Here is a 21559-nt window from a genome sequence, read left to right as displayed (position 1 = left end):
CAGTCAATGATTTTAGGCTCAGCACCTGTCTTTCTGGGGAAGAGGTGATTCCAGCATACTATATACAGCAAATCACAACTAATCACAATAACAGCAAGCACACTTATTAAAATAAGAGATAGTACAGCTATGGCTATATATGTTTGACTTCCCATTCCAAATCTTCAGCCGTACGTGGAAGGTCAACTTCCGGTGTGACACCAGTAAGGCCTCTTCTGCCCCGTATGTTGCCTGCCCGTTGCTGGTAGGAAATTATAGGGGGCGCTTCTTCAAGTGTACTACTAGGGGTTGGGCCTGGGCCTGGTCTGCCTCCCAATATTCCTCAGCTGCGGACTTAACTCGAGTCCATTGAATCCAAGACTTGGATTCCAACATTATTATTTTTTTTTACTGCAAGTGGGAACAGATGACCACAGTATACGGGCCCTTCCACCTAGGCATTAAACTTTTCCTTTCCAGTGTTTTACCCATACAATCCTCCAAATCACAATTTAATCATTTCTACTTTCATCACAATATAAACTTTAAAAATATTTCAATCGTTACAATTTCCTAATTAAATTTAGAAATGTTCTAGCTGTTATCCAAGCTACAACTTAATCCTTTTTACTTTCACCACCATATACCATTAAAATATTTCAATTGTCACAGTTTATACTTATTCATATTTCTAAAAAAAAGGAAAAATTTATCATTGTCTAGATTGCAAAAATACAAAGACAAATACTCCAATTATTATTCATTTCATTTTTACAATCATGTTTTCCCATTTATTTCTTACTACTATTTGAATATTATAACTAGAGGTGGTCAAAAAATGGTGGGCTAAGGGACACACAATATTGTTAGATTTCTTGTATTTGCTTATTTAATTCTCCCACCATCTGATTCACCCACTTAGTTTCTATCTGGCTTAGGTCTCCTATATGATTTTCAAGTATTTCAAAAGGAAATAATCTAATTCCTTTACGTGGAGAATATCACACAGATCAAAGTACTAGTGGTAATGCATTTACTCACTTAAGGTGATTTTCAAGGCACACCTTTGTCACTGTTATGTCCTTATAAGGACATCCGCCCGGATTGGCTGCCAGCCATCGGGCGGGAAAGTTTGAATCACTGTCAGGGGCAGTGCGACTGCCGGAGCGAATATAAGGAGAGCTCCGGCAGCGCGCAGCCAGTCCTGTTACTGTAGCCAATAAAGTTACTAAATGTATCGAGCTGGTCACGTCTTCATTTCCTGCGCCTAATCTAACACTGGCGACGAAGGACTAGAGAAGAGAACCTGAGCAAGACTCGTGGCACGATCGCCCCAACCGAGCTGAAGTCACTGAACCGCAGCTGCCTTCAGAATGGCAAACCCGCAAGCACCGATTGCCTCGGTAAAGGCGATGGTAAAGGCCAGAGGGACCCACAAGATCCACAAGTCCGGCCCGAACTCATCAGATGACTCGACCACGCCATCAGAGTCCGATGAGGAAATGGCCGTCCACAAGGTTTCCCGCCCTCCCAGGCGGGAAAACCCCCAACATGGCGACCGGGGGGAACGCTGCAGCAGCTGCAAAGGCGACCACCCCAGGGCAACCTGCAGATGGAGGGACGCAACCTGCCGCCGCTGTCTGAAGAGGGGACACATCGCCGAGGCATGCAGAGCAGCAGATCCAGCCCCGGAACCACCCAGGCCAAGATTCCGCGAAAACCGCAGAGAAACCCAGAGGACATCCAAACGGTCCTCGAACCAGTCCAGGCACGGAGACGAGGAATATTCCCACAGCAGAGCAGTGCACCAGACTACCATCGCCCACACAAATGACGAGGGAGCCACCAAGTTCAATGTGACGCTGCTGGCAGAGGGGTCACCGTGAAAAATGGAAGTAGACTCCGGGTCCATCTACTCCATCATGGACTGGCAGCATCTGAAGCGCCTAAAGCCATCCTGCGAAAAGACCCAGCTAAAACCCCTGAAGTCGAGGCTCGTGGATTTCAGCGGAAACCCCATCGGAGTCCTGGGCAGAACCACCCTCCACATCACCTTCAAGGAATTCCAAGGCAAGCTTCCCATCACAGTCGTGGAGAACAGCTGACCGAACCTGCTAGGAGTGGAGTGGTTTAAGCCGCTGGGGCTATCCATCGGAGGCATCCACCAAATTCGCAGGGATGAACTCGACAACCTCATCGAAGAGTTCAAAGAAGTCTTCGATGGTAAGCTGGGGAAATTTGTGGGAAGGCCAATCTCAGTTAATCTGGACAAGGGAATCACCCCAATTAGGTTGAAGCCCCGCTGGGTTCCATTTGCTCTGCGGCCTAAAGTAGACGAGCAGCTGGATAAGCTGATCGCCCAGGGCGTCCTGGAACCGATCGATCATGCTTTTTTTTATTGCAAAAGTTTTACAATTACATTTTCACCCCTTTCCCCCCCCCTCAACCCACCCCAACCTTCCCAACCTCCCTAACCCTCCCTAGCCCTCCCCTCCCCCCAGACTTCCACACAGTATACTCATATCAAGTAAAAAAAAAAAAAACCCTTTGTATAAAACTTATATAAAACTTGAGCCCCTCCCTCCCCCTTATAATTTTCTTTTTTATCTTCATTACATTAACATATTTCTATCTTGAGATATCATTTTCAAATGAAAACTATTTGATACTTCCTAGTTTGGTATTTGTTCTGAACATAATCTATCCACTTTTTCCATTCCCATTCATAAGTCTCTTGTGAACAATCTTTTAGATATGCTGAAATCTTTGCCATCTCTGCAAAACTGGCCATCTTCAGAGTCCATTCCTCGATCGTGGGCAAAACTTCATTCTTCCAGTATTTACCTATCAATAGTCTCGCAGCTGTTATCATGTACAATATCAACTTTGTTTCACCCAAAGTGAAACCCTTAACTATACCCAATAAAAACAATTGTGGAGAAAATTGAATTTTTTTCTTTAAAACATTCTGCATGACCCACCAAATTTTTATCCAAAAAGCCTTAACTTTCCTACAAGTCCACCAAACATGATCTCCAACATTTTGGCTGAACATTAGGGTACATACACGACAATTTTTTGGGGTCTAAGTGCCATCTATAAAACATTTTATAAAAATTTTCCCTCAGATTCTGCGACTGTGTAAATTTTACATTCTGAACCCAATTTTTTTCCCATGTTTCCAACATCACTGGTTCTTCAAAATTTTGTGCCCACTTAATCATACAATCTTTAACTAATTCAGTTTCTGAATCCCTTTCTAACAAAACATTATAAAGCCTTTTAATATGCATTGGACCTTTCTCTTTTATATGTCTAACCAATTCTTCCTCATGCAACATAATACCAGTTTTTTGGTCCTCTTTCCATCTCAATTGTAATTGATTATATTGTAGCCAAGTTAAATTAATCCCTTCAGCCAACAGTGTCTGTAGTGTTTTCAGCTGCCATCTGCCCGCATCTGTAAAAAGAACCTCTTTGTATAAACCCCCCCCGAGTGACATTATATTTGTATTCCACAAAGTATGACCAAGATCCAGCCATAGCGGTAATTTATAATCCCATTTGAGTCGGTGCTTCTTCCAAACTCTCATCAAAGAATCTCTTAGTATATGGCTTTTAAATACTTTATCCACTTTGTTATCATAAAATAAGTAAGCATGCCATCCAAATTCAAGATCAAAACTTTCTGCATTCAATATTCCAGCCTTCTTATTTCCAAACCAATCGCTTGTTAAAGTCAAAGCTGCTGCATCATAATATAACTGTAGGTTTGGAAGTTTAAGACCTCCCCTTTCTGGAACATCTTGCATAATTTTCAATTTCACTCTTGGTTTTTTCTCGTTCCAGACAAACTTATTCACTCCAGTTTGCCACACTTTCAGTTGTTTATCACTTTTAAGCACCGGAATCATTTGAAACAAAAAAAGAAATCTTGGCAAAATGTTCATCTTAACTGCTGCTATTCTTCCAAGTAGAGACAGCTGCAGTTTTTTCCAAGTCTCCATATCTTTCTGCAACTCTCGCCACAACACCTCATAATTATTTTGAAACAATTTTGTGTTTGATTCTGCAACCTGAACTCCTAGATATTTTACCTTTGGTACAATCTCAAAACCTGCCTTCCTCTCAAGCTCGTGTTTACGATCTTGTGTCATATTTTTAACTATCATCTTAGGTTTTTTTTGATTCAGTCTAAAACCTGAAACTTTACCATAGTCTTGTATAATGTCCTTCATCAGGATTATTGATTCCATTGGCTGTGTTAGGGTAACAACCAGATCATCTGCACATGCTTTTATTCTGTAATCCTCTTGCCTTATCATTATACCTTTCAAGATATTAGAGTCCCGTATCGTATTTAACAAAACTTCTAATGTTAAAATAAATAAAAGTGGGGACAGCGGACATCCCTGTCTTGTTCCTTTTTCAATTTTAAACTCTGTTGTCAAACTTCCATTAATAATAATCTGTGCCTTTTGCTCTTGATAAATTGCTGAAATCGCCTGTATAAATTGATCCCCAAAGTCCATCTTTTTTAAAGTCTTTAGTAGAAAATTCCAATCCACTCTATCAAAGGCCTTCTCTGCATCCAAGAAAACCAGCACTGCAGGAATCTGTTTATTCTTCTCAAGATATTCCAATAAATCTATTACTTGCCTTACGTTGTCCTTCATGTATCTACCCTCGATAAATCCCGCTTGATCATCATGAATCACCTTTTGGATTACTGGCATCAACCTGTTGGCTAATACTTTTGCATAAATTTTATAATCAGTATTCAGAAGAGATATTGGTCTGTAATTCTCCAGTCTTTTAGGACCTGCTTGCTCTTTTGGTATCAAAGATATATAAGCTGTTGTCCATGATGGGGGTATTTTACCCCCTTGTTGAATATTACAAAATAGATCTCTAAGTTGTTCCAGCATTTCTGCTTGCAAAGTTTTATAATACACTGCAGTCAAACCATCCGTTCCAGGAGCTTTAGCTGTTTTTAATTGTTTAATTGCTACTATTCTCTCCTCCTCTGTTATAGGATAATTCATTCTTTCCTTTTGTTGATCAGTAATTTTTGTAACTCTTTTATTATCTAAGTATTTTTCTATAAGTCCATTCTGCACATCCTCTTTAGCATATAGTTTAGTGTAATAATCCACAAAAGCTTCTTTGATTAATTTTTGTTGAAAAATTTCTTTCCCTCCAATATCAATACTATCAATAGTCCGTATACTCTGTTTTTTCCTCAATGTATAGGCCAACCATCTGCCCGGTTTATTGGCATTACAAAATGTATTATGCTTCGCATATTGTAAGTTTGTTGCAACTTGTTCCGCCATAAGCATTTGAAATTGGTCTTTCCTGCTTCTTTGAGGCCATCCTGCCACGTAAGCTAGTTTTTCTGAAGAGGGAAGTCCCTTTTCCTTTCCCACCTCCACAGTGACTTCTAAAAAAGTCCCCCAGATTTAATCAAATAGGAACTGGAGTAAAGCAAAGTCAAGTATTAAAAAGGGAGAAATTTTTCTCTTGTTTCTCTTGTTACAAGCGAAGCAACTTTGTAGCAACTTGGTAACTTTGTAACAAAGCAAGATGACTTCACCAATCCACACTCGCTGACTCGTTAACTCTAATGCTGAGCGCCATATTTTTTCAAGTCACTTTCACTCATTTGCATTTTTTCTTAAATTAAAGAGTCAACAAAGCGCTAATACTTGCAATTCCGAGTTTCAGGATTCAAGTATATTTCCGCTGCTTGTAAAGGTTGGTTCCTTTCGCTTTAAATGTTTACTGCTGCCGGCTTGTTCTGCAAAGGCAGAATCGTCCCACGCCGCCCGGAGTCTCAGCAGGTTGGGAGGGAGCCGCGCCTGTTTCCTCCCCAGAATCAATTCCCTGGGGGGTTACAGGGGCTCGACCTATGACCTGCTATCTCTCCTCCAACAATCTTTAGGATTTTGAAGTTTTTGAGCCGCTTCTCGATCGCGAAGCGGCTCTACAGGAGGCGGGGCTGGCGGTCCTTCAAAAGGCACCGTCGTCGCCGAAGGCAAGCAAACCGGAAGTGCATTTACTCACTTAAGGTGATTTTCAAGGCACACCTTTGTCACTGTTATGTCCTTATAAGGACATCCGCCCGGATTGGCTGCCAGCCATCGGGCGGGAAAGTTTGAATCACTGTCAGGGGCGGTGCGACTGCCGGAGCGAATATAAGGAGAGCTCCGGCAGCGCGCAGCCAGTCCTGTTACTGTAGCCAATAAAGTTACTAAATGTATCGAGCTGGTCACGTCTTCATTTCCTGCGCCTTATCTAACACTGGCGACGAAGGACTAGAGAAGAGAACCTGAGCAAGACTCGTGGCACGATCGCCCCAACCGAGCTGAAGTCACTCAACCGCAGCTGCCTTCAGAATGGCAAACCCGCAAGCACCGATTGCCTCGATGAACCCATTCGACCCGGCACGAGAGAAATGGAGGTCGTACATGGTCAGATTCCGGCAATTCCTCCGAGGGAACGGATACCAGAACCTCGACGATGAGCACAAGAGAGCCCTATTCCTGGCTCACTGCGGGTCCGACATCCTGGAAATGGCCATTGACCTCGTGGCACCCAGGGACATTGAGGAGATGTCCTGGAATGACCTGCAGGAAGTCCTACAGGAACACTACGCACCCACAGGCACCCCGATCGCCAACAGATTCACATTCCAACAGAGGAATCAACGGGAAGGTGAATCCATCAAAGAATTTGTGGCAGCGCTTCGCCAAATCGCTGCCAATTGCGAATTCGACAACGTGGACAATGCCATCCGGGACCGCATTGTTTTCGGAATGCGTGATGTGGGTCTCCAGAAGAAGTTCCTGAGCCGCAAGAAGATCCCACTCAAGAAAGTCCTCGAAGAAGCCACAGCCGCCGAGACTTCCGAAAAAGCAGCCGCCGCGATGGTAAAGGCCAGAGGGATCCACAAGATCCACAAGTCCGGCCCGAACTCATCAGATGACTCGACCACGCCATCAGAGTCCGATGAGGAAATGGCCGTCCACAAGGTTTCCCGCCCTCCCAGGCGGGAAAACCCCCAACATGGCGACCGGGGGGAACGCTGCAGCAGCTGCAAAGGCGACCACCCCAGGGCAACCTGCAGATGGAGGGACGCAACCTGCCGCCGCTGTCTGAAGAGGGGACACATCGCCGAGGCATGCAGAGCAGCAGATCCAGCCCCGGAACCACCCAGGCCAAGATTCCGCGAAAACCGCAGAGAAACCCAGAGGACATCCAAACGGTCCTCGAACCAGTCCAGGCACGGAGACGAGGAATATTCCCACAGCAGAGCAGTGCACCAGACTACCATCGCCCACACAAATGACGAGGGAGCCACCAAGTTCAATGTGACGCTGCTGGCAGAGGGGTCACCGTGAAAAATGGAAGTAGACTCCGGGTCCATCTACTCCATCATGGACTGGCAGCATCTGAAGCGCCTAAAGCCATCCTGCGAAAAGACCCAGCTAAAACCCCTGAAGTCGAGGCTCGTGGATTTCAGCGGAAACCCCATCGGAGTCCTGGGCAGAACCACCCTCCACATCACCTTCAAGGAATTCCAAGGCAAGCTTCCCATCACAGTCGTGGAGAACAGCTGACCGAACCTGCTAGGAGTGGAGTGGTTTAAGCCGCTGGGGCTATCCATCGGAGGCATCCACCAAATTCGCAGGGATGAACTCGACAACCTCATCGAAGAGTTCAAAGAAGTCTTCGATGGTAAGCTGGGGAAATTTGTGGGAAGGCCAATCTCAGTTAATCTGGACAAGGGAATCACCCCAATTAGGTTGAAGCCCCGCTGGGTTCCATTTGCTCTGCGGCCTAAAGTAGACGAGCAGCTGGATAAGCTGATCGCCCAGGGCGTCCTGGAACCGATCGATCATGCTTTTTTTTATTGCAAAAGTTTTACAATTACATTTTCACCCCTTTCCCCCCCCCTCAACCCACCCCAACCTTCCCAACCTCCCTAACCCTCCCTAGCCCTCCCCTCCCCCCAGACTTCCACACAGTATACTCATATCAAGTAAAAAAAAAAAAAACCCTTTGTATAAAACTTATATAAAACTTGAGCCCCTCCCTCCCCCTTATAATTTTCTTTTTTATCTTCATTACATTAACATATTTCTATCTTGAGATATCATTTTCAAATGAAAACTATTTGATACTTCCTAGTTTGGTATTTGTTCTGAACATAATCTATCCACTTTTTCCATTCCCATTCATAAGTCTCTTGTGAACAATCTTTTAGATATGCTGAAATCTTTGCCATCTCTGCAAAACTGGCCATCTTCAGAGTCCATTCCTCGATCGTGGGCAAAACTTCATTCTTCCAGTATTTACCTATCAATAGTCTCGCAGCTGTTATCATGTACAATATCAACTTTGTTTCACCCAAAGTGAAACCCTTAACTATACCCAATAAAAACAATTGTGGAGAAAATTGAATTTTTTTCTTTAAAACATTCTGCATGACCCACCAAATTTTTATCCAAAAAGCCTTAACTTTCCTACAAGTCCACCAAACATGATCTCCAACATTTTGGCTGAACATTAGGGTACATACACGACAATTTTTTGGGGTCTAAGTGCCATCTATAAAACATTTTATAAAAATTTTCCCTCAGATTCTGCGACTGTGTAAATTTTACATTCTGAACCCAATTTTTTTCCCATGTTTCCAACATCACTGGTTCTTCAAAATTTTGTGCCCACTTAATCATACAATCTTTAACTAATTCAGTTTCTGAATCCCTTTCTAACAAAACATTATAAAGCCTTTTAATATGCATTGGACCTTTCTCTTTTATATGTCTAACCAATTCTTCCTCATGCAACATAATACCAGTTTTTTGGTCCTCTTTCCATCTCAATTGTAATTGATTATATTGTAGCCAAGTTAAATTAATCCCTTCAGCCAACAGTGTCTGTAGTGTTTTCAGCTGCCATCTGCCCGCATCTGTAAAAAGAACCTCTTTGTATAAACCCCCCCCGAGTGACATTATATTTGTATTCCACAAAGTATGACCAAGATCCAGCCATAGCGGTAATTTATAATCCCATTTGAGTCGGTGCTTCTTCCAAACTCTCATCAAAGAATCTCTTAGTATATGGCTTTTAAATACTTTATCCACTTTGTTATCATAAAATAAGTAAGCATGCCATCCAAATTCAAGATCAAAACTTTCTGCATTCAATATTCCAGCCTTCTTATTTCCAAACCAATCGCTTGTTAAAGTCAAAGCTGCTGCATCATAATATAACTGTAGGTTTGGAAGTTTAAGACCTCCCCTTTCTGGAACATCTTGCATAATTTTCAATTTCACTCTTGGTTTTTTCTCGTTCCAGACAAACTTATTCACTCCAGTTTGCCACACTTTCAGTTGTTTATCACTTTTAAGCACCGGAATCATTTGAAACAAAAAAAGAAATCTTGGCAAAATGTTCATCTTAACTGCTGCTATTCTTCCAAGTAGAGACAGCTGCAGTTTTTTCCAAGTCTCCATATCTTTCTGCAACTCTCGCCACAACACCTCATAATTATTTTGAAACAATTTTGTGTTTGATTCTGCAACCTGAACTCCTAGATATTTTACCTTTGGTACAATCTCAAAACCTGCCTTCCTCTCAAGCTCGTGTTTACGATCTTGTGTCATATTTTTAACTATCATCTTAGGTTTTTTTTGATTCAGTCTAAAACCTGAAACTTTACCATAGTCTTGTATAATGTCCTTCATCAGGATTATTGATTCCATTGGCTGTGTTAGGGTAACAACCAGATCATCTGCACATGCTTTTATTCTGTAATCCTCTTGCCTTATCATTATACCTTTCAAGATATTAGAGTCCCGTATCGTATTTAACAAAACTTCTAATGTTAAAATAAATAAAAGTGGGGACAGCGGACATCCCTGTCTTGTTCCTTTTTCAATTTTAAACTCTGTTGTCAAACTTCCATTAATAATAATCTGTGCCTTTTGCTCTTGATAAATTGCTGAAATCGCCTGTATAAATTGATCCCCAAAGTCCATCTTTTTTAAAGTCTTTAGTAGAAAATTCCAATCCACTCTATCAAAGGCCTTCTCTGCATCCAAGAAAACCAGCACTGCAGGAATCTGTTTATTCTTCTCAAGATATTCCAATAAATCTATTACTTGCCTTACGTTGTCCTTCATGTATCTACCCTCGATAAATCCCGCTTGATCATCATGAATCACCTTTTGGATTACTGGCATCAACCTGTTGGCTAATACTTTTGCATAAATTTTATAATCAGTATTCAGAAGAGATATTGGTCTGTAATTCTCCAGTCTTTTAGGACCTGCTTGCTCTTTTGGTATCAAAGATATATAAGCTGTTGTCCATGATGGGGGTATTTTACCCCCTTGTTGAATATTACAAAATAGATCTCTAAGTTGTTCCAGCATTTCTGCTTGCAAAGTTTTATAATACACTGCAGTCAAACCATCCGTTCCAGGAGCTTTAGCTGTTTTTAATTGTTTAATTGCTACTATTCTCTCCTCCTCTGTTATAGGATAATTCATTCTTTCCTTTTGTTGATCAGTAATTTTTGTAACTCTTTTATTATCTAAGTATTTTTCTATAAGTCCATTCTGCACATCCTCTTTAGCATATAGTTTAGTGTAATAATCCACAAAAGCTTCTTTGATTAATTTTTGTTGAAAAATTTCTTTCCCTCCAATATCAATACTATCAATAGTCCGTATACTCTGTTTTTTCCTCAATGTATAGGCCAACCATCTGCCCGGTTTATTGGCATTACAAAATGTATTATGCTTCGCATATTGTAAGTTTGTTGCAACTTGTTCCGCCATAAGCATTTGAAATTGGTCTTTCCTGCTTCTTTGAGGCCATCCTGCCACGTAAGCTAGTTTTTCTGAAGAGGGAAGTCCCTTTTCCTTTCCCACCTCCACAGTGACTTCTAAAAAAGTCCCCCAGATTTAATCAAATAGGAACTGGAGTAAAGCAAAGTCAAGTATTAAAAAGGGAGAAATTTTTCTCTTGTTTCTCTTGTTACAAGCGAAGCAACTTTGTAGCAACTTGGTAACTTTGTAACAAAGCAAGATGACTTCACCAATCCACACTCGCTGACTCGTTAACTCTAATGCTGAGCGCCATATTTTTTCAAGTCACTTTCACTCATTTGCATTTTTTCTTAAATTAAAGAGTCAACAAAGCGCTAATACTTGCAATTCCGAGTTTCAGGATTCAAGTATATTTCCGCTGCTTGTAAAGGTTGGTTCCTTTCGCTTTAAATGTTTACTGCTGCCGGCTTGTTCTGCAAAGGCAGAATCGTCCCACGCCGCCCGGAGTCTCAGCAGGTTGGGAGGGAGCCGCGCCTGTTTCCTCCCCAGAATCAATTCCCTGGGGGGTTACAGGGGCTCGACCTATGACCTGCTATCTCTCCTCCAACAATCTTTAGGATTTTGAAGTTTTTGAGCCGCTTCTCGATCGCGAAGCGGCTCTACAGGAGGCGGGGCTGGCGGTCCTTCAAAAGGCACCGTCGTCGCCGAAGGCAAGCAAACCGGAAGTGCATTTACTCACTTAAGGTGATTTTCAAGGCACACCTTTGTCACTGTTATGTCCTTATAAGGACATCCGCCCGGATTGGCTGCCAGCCATCGGGCGGGAAAGTTTGAATCACTGTCAGGGGCGGTGCGACTGCCGGAGCGAATATAAGGAGAGCTCCGGCAGCGCGCAGCCAGTCCTGTTACTGTAGCCAATAAAGTTACTAAATGTATCGAGCTGGTCACGTCTTCATTTCCTGCGCCTTATCTAACACTGGCGACGAAGGACTAGAGAAGAGAACCTGAGCAAGACTCGTGGCACGATCGCCCCAACCGAGCTGAAGTCACTCAACCGCAGCTGCCTTCAGAATGGCAAACCCGCAAGCACCGATTGCCTCGATGAACCCATTCGACCCGGCACGAGAGAAATGGAGGTCGTACATGGTCAGATTCCGGCAATTCCTCCGAGGGAACGGATACCAGAACCTCGACGATGAGCACAAGAGAGCCCTATTCCTGGCTCACTGCGGGTCCGACATCCTGGAAATGGCCATTGACCTCGTGGCACCCAGGGACATTGAGGAGATGTCCTGGAATGACCTGCAGGAAGTCCTACAGGAACACTACGCACCCACAGGCACCCCGATCGCCAACAGATTCACATTCCAACAGAGGAATCAACGGGAAGGTGAATCCATCAAAAAATTTGTGGCAGCGCTTCGCCAAATCGCTGCCAATTGCGAATTCGACAACGTGGACAATGCCATCCGGGACCGCATTGTTTTTGGAATGCATGATGTGGGTCTCCAGAAGAAGTTCCTGAGCCGCAAGAGGATCCCACTCAAGAAAGTCCTCGAAGAAGCCACAGCCGCCGAGACTTCCGAAAAAGCAGCCGCCGCGATGGTAAAGGCCAGAGGGATCCACAAGATCCACAAGTCCGGCCCGAATTCATCAGATGACTCGACCACGCCATCAGAGTCCGATGAGGAAATGGCCGTCCACAAGGTTTCCCGCCCTCCCAGGCGGGAAAACCCCCAACATGGCGACCGGGGGGAACGCTGCAGCAGCTGCAAAGGCGACCACCCCAGGGCAACCTGCAGATGGAGGGACGCAACCTGCCGCCGCTGTCTGAAGAGGGGACACATCGCCGAGGCATGCAGAGCAGCAGATCCAGCCCCGGAACCACCCAGGCCAAGATTCCGCGAAAACCGCAGAGAAACCCAGAGGACATCCAAACGGTCCTCGAACCAGTCCAGGCACGGAGACGAGGAATATTCCCACAGCAGAGCAGTGCACCAGACTACCATCGCCCACACAAATGACGAGGGAGCCACCAAGTTCAATGTGACGCTGTTGGCAGAGGGGTCACCGTGAAAAATGGAAGTAGACTCCGGGTCCATCTACTCCATCATGGACTGGCAGCATCTGAAGCGCCTAAAGCCATCCTGCGAAAAGACCCAGCTAAAACCCCTGAAGTCGAGGCTCGTGGATTTCAGCGGAAACCCCATCGGAGTCCTGGGCAGAACCACCCTCCACATCACCTTCAAGGAATTCCAAGGCAAGCTTCCCATCACAGTCGTGGAGAACAGCTGACCGAACCTGCTAGGAGTGGAGTGGTTTAAGCCGCTGGGGCTATCCATCGGAGGCATCCACTATAAAAAGCTATCATGACCATATAAAATTTTTTGAACATGAGCTATCCCAGGCAAAAATGGCTTTATCTATGCTCGAGCCAGATAAGAGAGAGTCTCGTGTTTAAAATTCCTGAAAATGCCATCTTGGCTTCTCCTTCGAAGCCAAAACCACACCCCCAAGAGGGTCTTGTGTCAGGCAAATCAGAACAGAGATCTGTGTACACGTCACAATTGTCACATGACGTTCTCTCTCCTCAAATTACACACCATGCCACGAAGGCAGAAAAATTATCTGAGCTGCCCGAAACTAAAGTTGCAGCACCATCTACTGGCGGAAGTAATTTACTAGAGAAATCTGAAATGCATCGCACTTTGCAAGAACAATTTCAAGTATTGCATCGGACTTTATCAAATATGTCCTTAATCCACTCAGATATTCAGACTGCAATGCCACAAGTGTCTCCACAGGCTCAATCTTCAGCACCCCCTGGTGGTCCTGGTGTCCTTTTAGATGGAGCACAACAACGCTTAATGCAGCAAAGGCAAATGACTGCATCTCCAGCGGGTCACATTAATATTGCAACTCAAGCACAAGTGGCAGCTGGAGCACAACAACCACAGGTGCATGCACAACACCCTCAAATTCAAATACAGCAGCAGATTCCAATGCAGCAGCAAATACCACAGGTATTTTTACTGGCACAGCCAGCATACCAAATGCATATTCCTCAACTAGCCTCTTCTGTTGCTCCACTGGCTGGTGAGTCAAAATTAAAGATGTCAGGACAAAATTATAAAGCCTGGGTCAGTGAGATTGGATTATTGCTTCATAGAGAAGGTACCCACTGTATGGTCTTTAATCCTCCTGCTCAGCCATGGACTCCTGCAATAAGAGACTTAGAGACTAAAGCTTGCCCAGGCTTCCAGGCATTCCACCAGCCGAGAGCTCAGGGCAGGGGCGGGGTTGGGTGGGGTGGTGGTTATTATAAAGGTGTCAGCGTTCCAAATTAGGCTCTCTTCCAGCGCTGACATAACAAGATGAACTTTTGCCTAGTTTTGTATGTACAGATAGTGTTTCCTGGGAGACGAGGGTGGGGGCTACATTCCTGTGAAAAGAACGTGCCGGGAGGTAGAGATGGATTTGCATGATGGCCAATGGGACATTGGGGTTGGAGAGCGGAAGAGGAGGGGGTTGGAAGGAGGGGCCAGTTTGGCTGCAAAAATGAAATCAGGATTGTCGGCTTTCTATGTTCTTAAATAAAAATGTTTCATTAGAGAGATTGCGCTTGAAAATGAAACTCATTTAAGATAGCACCGAAACCTGACAAAAGGAAGGTCTTGATCCGAGGGAAACCACTGTTCCACAGATAGCCAGATGTGAGTCCCTTCTTGTGAAGTGGGGCCGTGGAGTGCAGATGGGTTTGTTGATCACGTACCTGGCTCCCTGCCACGTGGCAACGACCCTGCCTGAGCTGCTTAACGTCATAGCCGAGGTGGCGGTTGACACCCCCAGACTTTTGGTCATGGGGGATTTCAACCTGCCATCCATCGGTGAAATGTCTGAGGTGGCTCGGGAGTTCATGGCTTCCATGACGGCCATGGACCTGACTCAGTTAATTCAGGGCCCTACTCACACGGGCGGGCACACTCTGGACTTAGTTTTTATCTCTGGTCAGTGGTCGAGTGGCCTTGATACAGGGGATATAGTCATCGAACCCTTGTCATGGTCTGACCACTTGCTCCTTCGACTTGACTTTCTAACTGCTACACCCCGCCGCAGGGAGGCTGGACCGACTAGGTGGTTCCGCCCCAGGTGCCTGATGGATCCTGATAGGTTCCAGATGGAGTTTGGGCCATTTCCTGAGACTCTGGCTCATGACTCGGCTGAAGACCTGGTGGCCACCTGGGACAGTGTGGCCGCTGGGGCTTTGGACCGCATCGTGCCTTTGCTGCCTCTGACCCAGCACCAAACTCACCTAGCTCCTTGGTTCTCCGAGGAGCTGAGGGAGATGAAGCACCGGAAAAGACGCCTGGAGAGCGGTTGGAGGACCAGCCGTTCTGAATCCAACCGAACACTGGTGAGGTCTCATATTAAGACCTACCTAGTGGCGATAAAAGCGGCAAAATCTAGCTATTTTGCCACCCTTATTGCATCATCAGATAATCGCCCAGCCGCCCTGTTTAGGGTGACCTGCTCCCTCCTCCATCTGGGAGCGCGGGATGATCTCTTGCAGGGTCGAGCTGAGGATGGAGTTGGAGTTCCATCAGTACGCTGATGACACTCAGCTGTACATCTCCACCCCAGGCCACCCCAACGATGCCCTTGAAGTGATGTCCCGGTGCCTGGAGGCCGTGCGGGCCTGGATGGGGAGAAACAGGCTCCGACTCAACCCTTCCAAGACCGAGTGGCTGTGGCTTCCGGCGTCCCGATATAGCCAGCTGGTGCCATCGCTGGTTATTGGGGGCGAATCATTGGCCCCCACGGAAAGGGCTCGCAACTTGGGCATCCTCCTGGATACATGGCTGTCTTTAGAAGAGCATATGACGGCCGTGGCCAAGGGGGCTTTTTATCAGGTCCGCCTGATACACCAGTTGCATCCCTTTCTAGATCGGGACTCCCTATGCACGGTCACTCAGGCACTCGTCACTTCCCGCCTGGACTACTGCAATGGTCTCTACATGGGGCTCCCCTTGGGGTGCACCCGGAGGCTCCAGTTGGTCCAGAATGCGGCCGCGTGGGGGATTATGGGAGCGACGGGGCACTCCCATGTGACACCTCTCCTGCGTGAGCTGCACTGACTTCCTGTGGTCTTCCTGGTGCGCTTCAAGGTGTTGGTGACCACCTTTAAAGTGCTCCATGGCTTACGGCCGAGGTATCTACGAGACTGCCTTCTGCCGCCAACAGCCTCCCACCGGCCAGTTCGCTCGCACAGAGAGGGCTTCCTCAAGGTGCCGTTGTCCAGACAATGTCGGCTGGCAACCCCCAGGGGGAGAGCCTTCTCTGTGGCGGCACCTGCCCTCTGGAACGACCTACCCCCAGAGATACGCACGATACCAGACCTCCGGACTTTTTGTCGGGCCCTGAAAACACATCTATTTCATCTAGCCAGGCTGGCTTGATCCCATCCTTGTGGTTTTAATTTGTAATTGGTTTTAACTGGGTTGTTTTAAATTGATGGCCAAAATTATTTAATGTCTTTTAAACTGCTTTTAAATTTTATATGTTGTGTTTTACTGTGGCTGTTCACCACCCTGAGTCCTGTTGGAGAAGGGCGGTATACAAATTAAATAAAATAAATAAATAAATAAATAAATAAACAAACAAACAAACATTATTGATGTCCATGGATACTGAACTGCAGGTTACCTTTCCACCTGATGCAACAGCCCAACAAATTTGGGTCCAATTGGAAAATTGCTACAGGCCTGTTTCAATTGAATCTTCATGTTTGCTCATGTCTGAGTTCCATGGTTCGAGATTGAAACCTGGTGAACAAATTGGAGGACATTTGACCAAACTGAAAGGAATGAGAAAAGAATTGAGAGAAAGAGGCTATCTTATTGATGATATTCAAATGATCAGCATTATTATTAACTCATTGAATTATGAATGGACAGATGCCATTACAAAGATTAACCAAGTGCCTATTGCTCAACGCACAGTGGACCATATAAGCAGACTTTTAATTGAAGAAGAAGCACTCATGTTAGCTACTCTACATTTGAGAGGACCACCTGCATCAAGAGCTCCAGCAAGGCATCCCTTCCGAGGAAGAGCCTACATTCCAAGGATGCCAAGATGCTACATCTGTAATCGTGTGGGACATGCCACCCGGGATTGTCCCCAACGAGTTCCAGCTCCTGTCTCGTACCAGCCCAGAGGAACAGATTCCAGAGGAGGCAGCGGCAGAGGCAGAAGAAAAGGTCGTCGTGGTCCCAGGCGTGATCCACAAGCTCCATTCGCTCCATTGGCTTTAACCAATGATCCACAACCTCAACCAGAGTACGACAGACGACTCCTGTGGACTTTGGACAGTGGTGCAGCGTTGCATGTTACCTACAGAAAGGAACTTTTCACAGAGATGCACGAGCCTGAACCTGAACTACATGAACTTTATTCTTTTTCAAATCATCCTTGTCAGGTCAAAGGAAAAAGAACTGTTTATGTTGAAGAGCTCGATGCATTCATTCCTGATGTTTATTACATACCAACAGCAAATAGTAATTTGCTTAGTCAGAGTCATTTGTCTAGAATATTAAAGTTCCAGGTTCACCACCTTGAAAAAGCAAGTTATATAGTTAAAAATGGAGATATTGTTGCTGAAACCATGTTAATTGGTGGTGTTTATTACTTAAAGCCAAAGCCTAAATCACAAGCACAGGCAAGTATGCAAGCTCCAAAAGGGGAGAGCACAGGCCCAGAGAGAGATGTTCCAGAGAGAGATCCTGTTGCTACTCCAAAGGCTCCTAAAGCCAACAAAAAGAAAATTAGGAAACAGGTTGCTCAGAGCAAGCCTGAGGTTCCTCATAAAACTGTTAATGTTGAGAATTCACTAACTGGTAAACCTTTGCATTCCAGGTGTATCCATAAGTGGCATAGAAGATTGGGGCATGCCAGTTTCCGTGTTCTTAGGAAGATGCCGGAGTTCGCAAAAGGTTTGGATCTAAAGGGGTGTAAGGTGTTGTTGGATTGTACTGTCTGCAACAAAGCCAAATCCAAAGCAGCAGCCATTCCCAAACGCGCTACACGCCTGTCAACACGCATTTTTTATTTGGTTCACACTGACATAGTTGGTCCTTTTAAGCCAACACTTGGTGGTAAAAAATATTTTTTAACAATCGTTGATAATTACTCTAGATATGGATATGTATATCCTATGAAAGAAAAATCTGAGACCTTTCAGATCTTTAAAGACTTTGCTGCTCTTGTTTCTACCCAACACCAAGTTCGCATCGCCAGAATCCAGAGTGATCGTGGTGCTGAATTCATGTCTCAGCGTTTCCAGGACTGGATGCGTAAGAATGGAATTTTTCATCAGACGTCGGCTCCTTACACGCTGGCTCATAACGGAGTCGTAGAATGACAACAAGGGGTACTGCAAACCATGATGCATTGTCTTTTAGAAGACGCCAACCTTAGTTACCCATACTGGGGTGAAGCTATAAAATATGCAAATTACATTGTCAACCGTACTTGGAGCAGTGTAATAAATCAGACTCCTTTCTTCATGTTGTACGGGTACAAGCCCGATCTCAAAAACCTCCATATTTTTGGTTCATATGCTATGGTGAACATTCCCTTAGCTCAAAGAAGAAAAGGAGGTCCAGCAGCAAAGAGACTGAGATTTATGGGCATTGATGATAACTCAAAATGGAGCAAATTTATTGACTCCAGACATGTAATTGTGATTTCCCAATCTGCTAATTTTGAGGAAGATGTTGACTGGTCCAGGATACATTCCAATGATCCTGGAGTTTATTTTCCTAGAGATGATACTGCTGATGCCGCGCAGATCGATGATCAAGATTCCACTGGTTCTTCTCAACCTGATGTTCCGTCTTCGCAAGCCATGGATGCTGACGCTAGCGACGAATGTGAGGACGAGGACGAAGCAGAAGAATGGACTGTTGTTCCGAGACGTTCCAAGAGGGTCACAAAGGGGATCCCTCCACAGCGATATTCGTGGCAACTGACAAAAACACCCTTGCCTTTGATTTGCAATGTTACACTTCCACCTGATAATTTCACACAAATCAAACAGCTTCCTGATTCAGAGCAAGGGAAGTGGTATGAGGCAATGCAGGCTGAAATGGATAGTTTAAAGAAACTTAAAGTGTTTAAACCTGCAAAACCTCCAGCAAACAAAAGGGTCATTGGCACTCGATGGGTCTACAGAATCAAGAAGAAGCCAAATGGTGAGTCACTGTACAAGGCCAGACTTGTAGCTCAGGGTTTCACTCAACGTTATCCTGAGGACTACACAAATACCTACTCACTGACAGTCTGGACTGAGAGTGCAAAAATTGCTTTAGCAACTGCAACTATTCTTGGTTTAGAAGCTTCCCAGTTCGATGTTGACACGGCTTATCTACATGCTGACCTAGATGAAGAGATCTACGTGAGAGGTCCTCCAGGGTTCCGACAGCAAGAAGGGGATACCTGGTTTCTACACAAAAGTCTTTATGGTCTGAAACAGTCTGGTTTAATGTGGTACTTATGTCTTACTGACAAACTAAATTCAATGGGCTTTATTAAGTCCGAAACTGATGAGTGCATGTTCACAAAAAGATCTAACAATACATATGAGATAGTTCTTGTTTATGTTGATGATATTGTTTATATTGGTCCAAATAAGCAGATGCGTGAAATTTTTGCCAAAGCTTTGCAGAGATACTTCACATTGAAATCTTTAGGTCATGTTAGCACTTATTTAGGCGTTCAGATTGACAAAACACAGAAGGGGTTTAGTCTTTCACAAGAAGATAAAATTGAACAAATTTTGCATCATTGCAACATGAAGGATGCTAACACAACAAAGACACCCATGCAAACAGATTTTCACAACTTGACACATGAACCATTCTTTCACTTTCTTCTAACTTTCTTTGTTTGCCTGCCAAGAGGTAAGGCAGGAACGCTGCCAAGATGTAATTAATAGCTAGTAGGATTGTTTTTTACTTCTTTATAATAAAATGTGTTTTATTAGAATGAATCTCGGGTTTTATTTTCTTTAAAAGTATACTCCAAGGAAAAGCCATGATCCGTCTCTAATTAGGTGCAATTACCCCAAAGCAGAATGGGATTAATTGCCACCCTGACAAAGTCTTTTTATAAATTGTGTGCAGAGAAGAGATGCATTTTCACTCAAACAGAATGTCCAGCAATGCTCCAAGAGAAGAAAGGGAGGGTTCCTTCTTGGAAACTGTTGGTCTATTATAGCCTGGAGGTTTCCCCCGTTTGTGGGTTTTAAATCTTACCAATGGCACTACGTAATCTCTCTCTCTCTTCACCATTAAGGAGAGTGGTCATCAACTGTTCCAAGTCCTGCCAGGTAGGATTGTGTGTCTTTATTGTTAGGTGTTTTGTGCCAGCCATGGCAGTCTCTTCAAAGGCCACCAGATGGGAGCAAAGAGTCACCTTTGATCCCACTGGTGGGTCAAGGGGCTCCAGCCCCTGCAGCCCCATTGGGGAGAGTTAATGGTCCTCCGGCCCCCTCACACATTGGTAAGGGAGGGGCCAGGGGCTCCTATAAGAACCCCTGCACAGGGGCTGCTCCCTGCTTTTTGCTTTTTACCCTTTCCCCTTTTCCCTGCTCTTGTTCTACTCTCCTATGGGACTGATCCATGGGCTCAATCCAGGCATGGATGCCTCCATGCCTGGGAATTTATTTTACTCCACTTTTACTTCTAAATAAAGACTTAATTTGATTGCATCCTTGCGTGCTGACCTTTTCTTGGAAGCACCCTCAACGAACCATAGTTCTTCGTGAGATCCCTCACATTTATAATGACTTGTTGGAAGGAAAAAAGAAGCCTTTCCCTTTAAGGATTGTTGGAAGGCAGAGCTTCCTTTTTTCTTGCTTGAGAGCAAAATTAGTTTATTGTTTATAGGAAGGCAGGCAAGAAACAAATACAAGCACAGCGTTCCGAGGCTACTGTGAACAACTGTACTTTGTTGAATCTTTTCCATCAAAGCCTGGAGTTTAGTTTTATTCTTGCCCTTGCTCTCTTCTAATCCAATTTTTACTTTTAAAAGAGAAGTATAATTTTCTTGGAGTTCTTGGTAATTATGATTAAAATTTATTTCAGCAAGTGAAAAAGAATGTTTGTTTTCTCTTCTTTTTGTTTGATGTCTTGTTGTACAAGTTTTTTCATTTTCAGCTATTAATTTCTCTAAGAACTTCTATCTCTTCCTTGAGGTTATTTACCAGAAGCATCATTTCTTCAGAGATAGTAATTACTGTAGGTAAATCTTTTAGTCTTGCTATTTCTAATGTAAGTTGATTCTGATATTATTATTATTATTATTATTATTATTATTATTATTATTATTATTATTATTATTATTATTATTATTATTATTATTATTATTAAGCTGTCATCTTCAAATTGCATAGCTTCTAGTTTTTCTTGTTCATTTCATTTTGCAAATCATCTGATTGCTGTTTAGCTTGCATAATCATATTATCTTTAAGATTTTCAATATTTATTTTGTGTCCTATTTGTAAATCATCTTTCACTTTTGATAATTCTTCATGACTGAATAAAAGTTGATTCCTCAATCTCTCTAGTTCTGCTTTTACAGATCTAAATCAACCTTGCAGGGCTAAAAGACATGAGAACAAGGTCCCCTCCCCCCTTTGTGGGTGAGGAAAGGCATTGCAGAAGTAGAAGAAAGGG

Source organism: Pituophis catenifer, unplaced genomic scaffold (genome assembly GCF_029215685.1).
Source record: "Pituophis catenifer annectens isolate HBS135680 unplaced genomic scaffold, rPitCat1.0.hap2 SCAF_5, whole genome shotgun sequence".
In the NCBI taxonomy this organism is placed as follows: Eukaryota; Metazoa; Chordata; class Lepidosauria; order Squamata; family Colubridae; genus Pituophis; species Pituophis catenifer.
Note: the sequence above shows the minus strand (reverse complement) of the source record.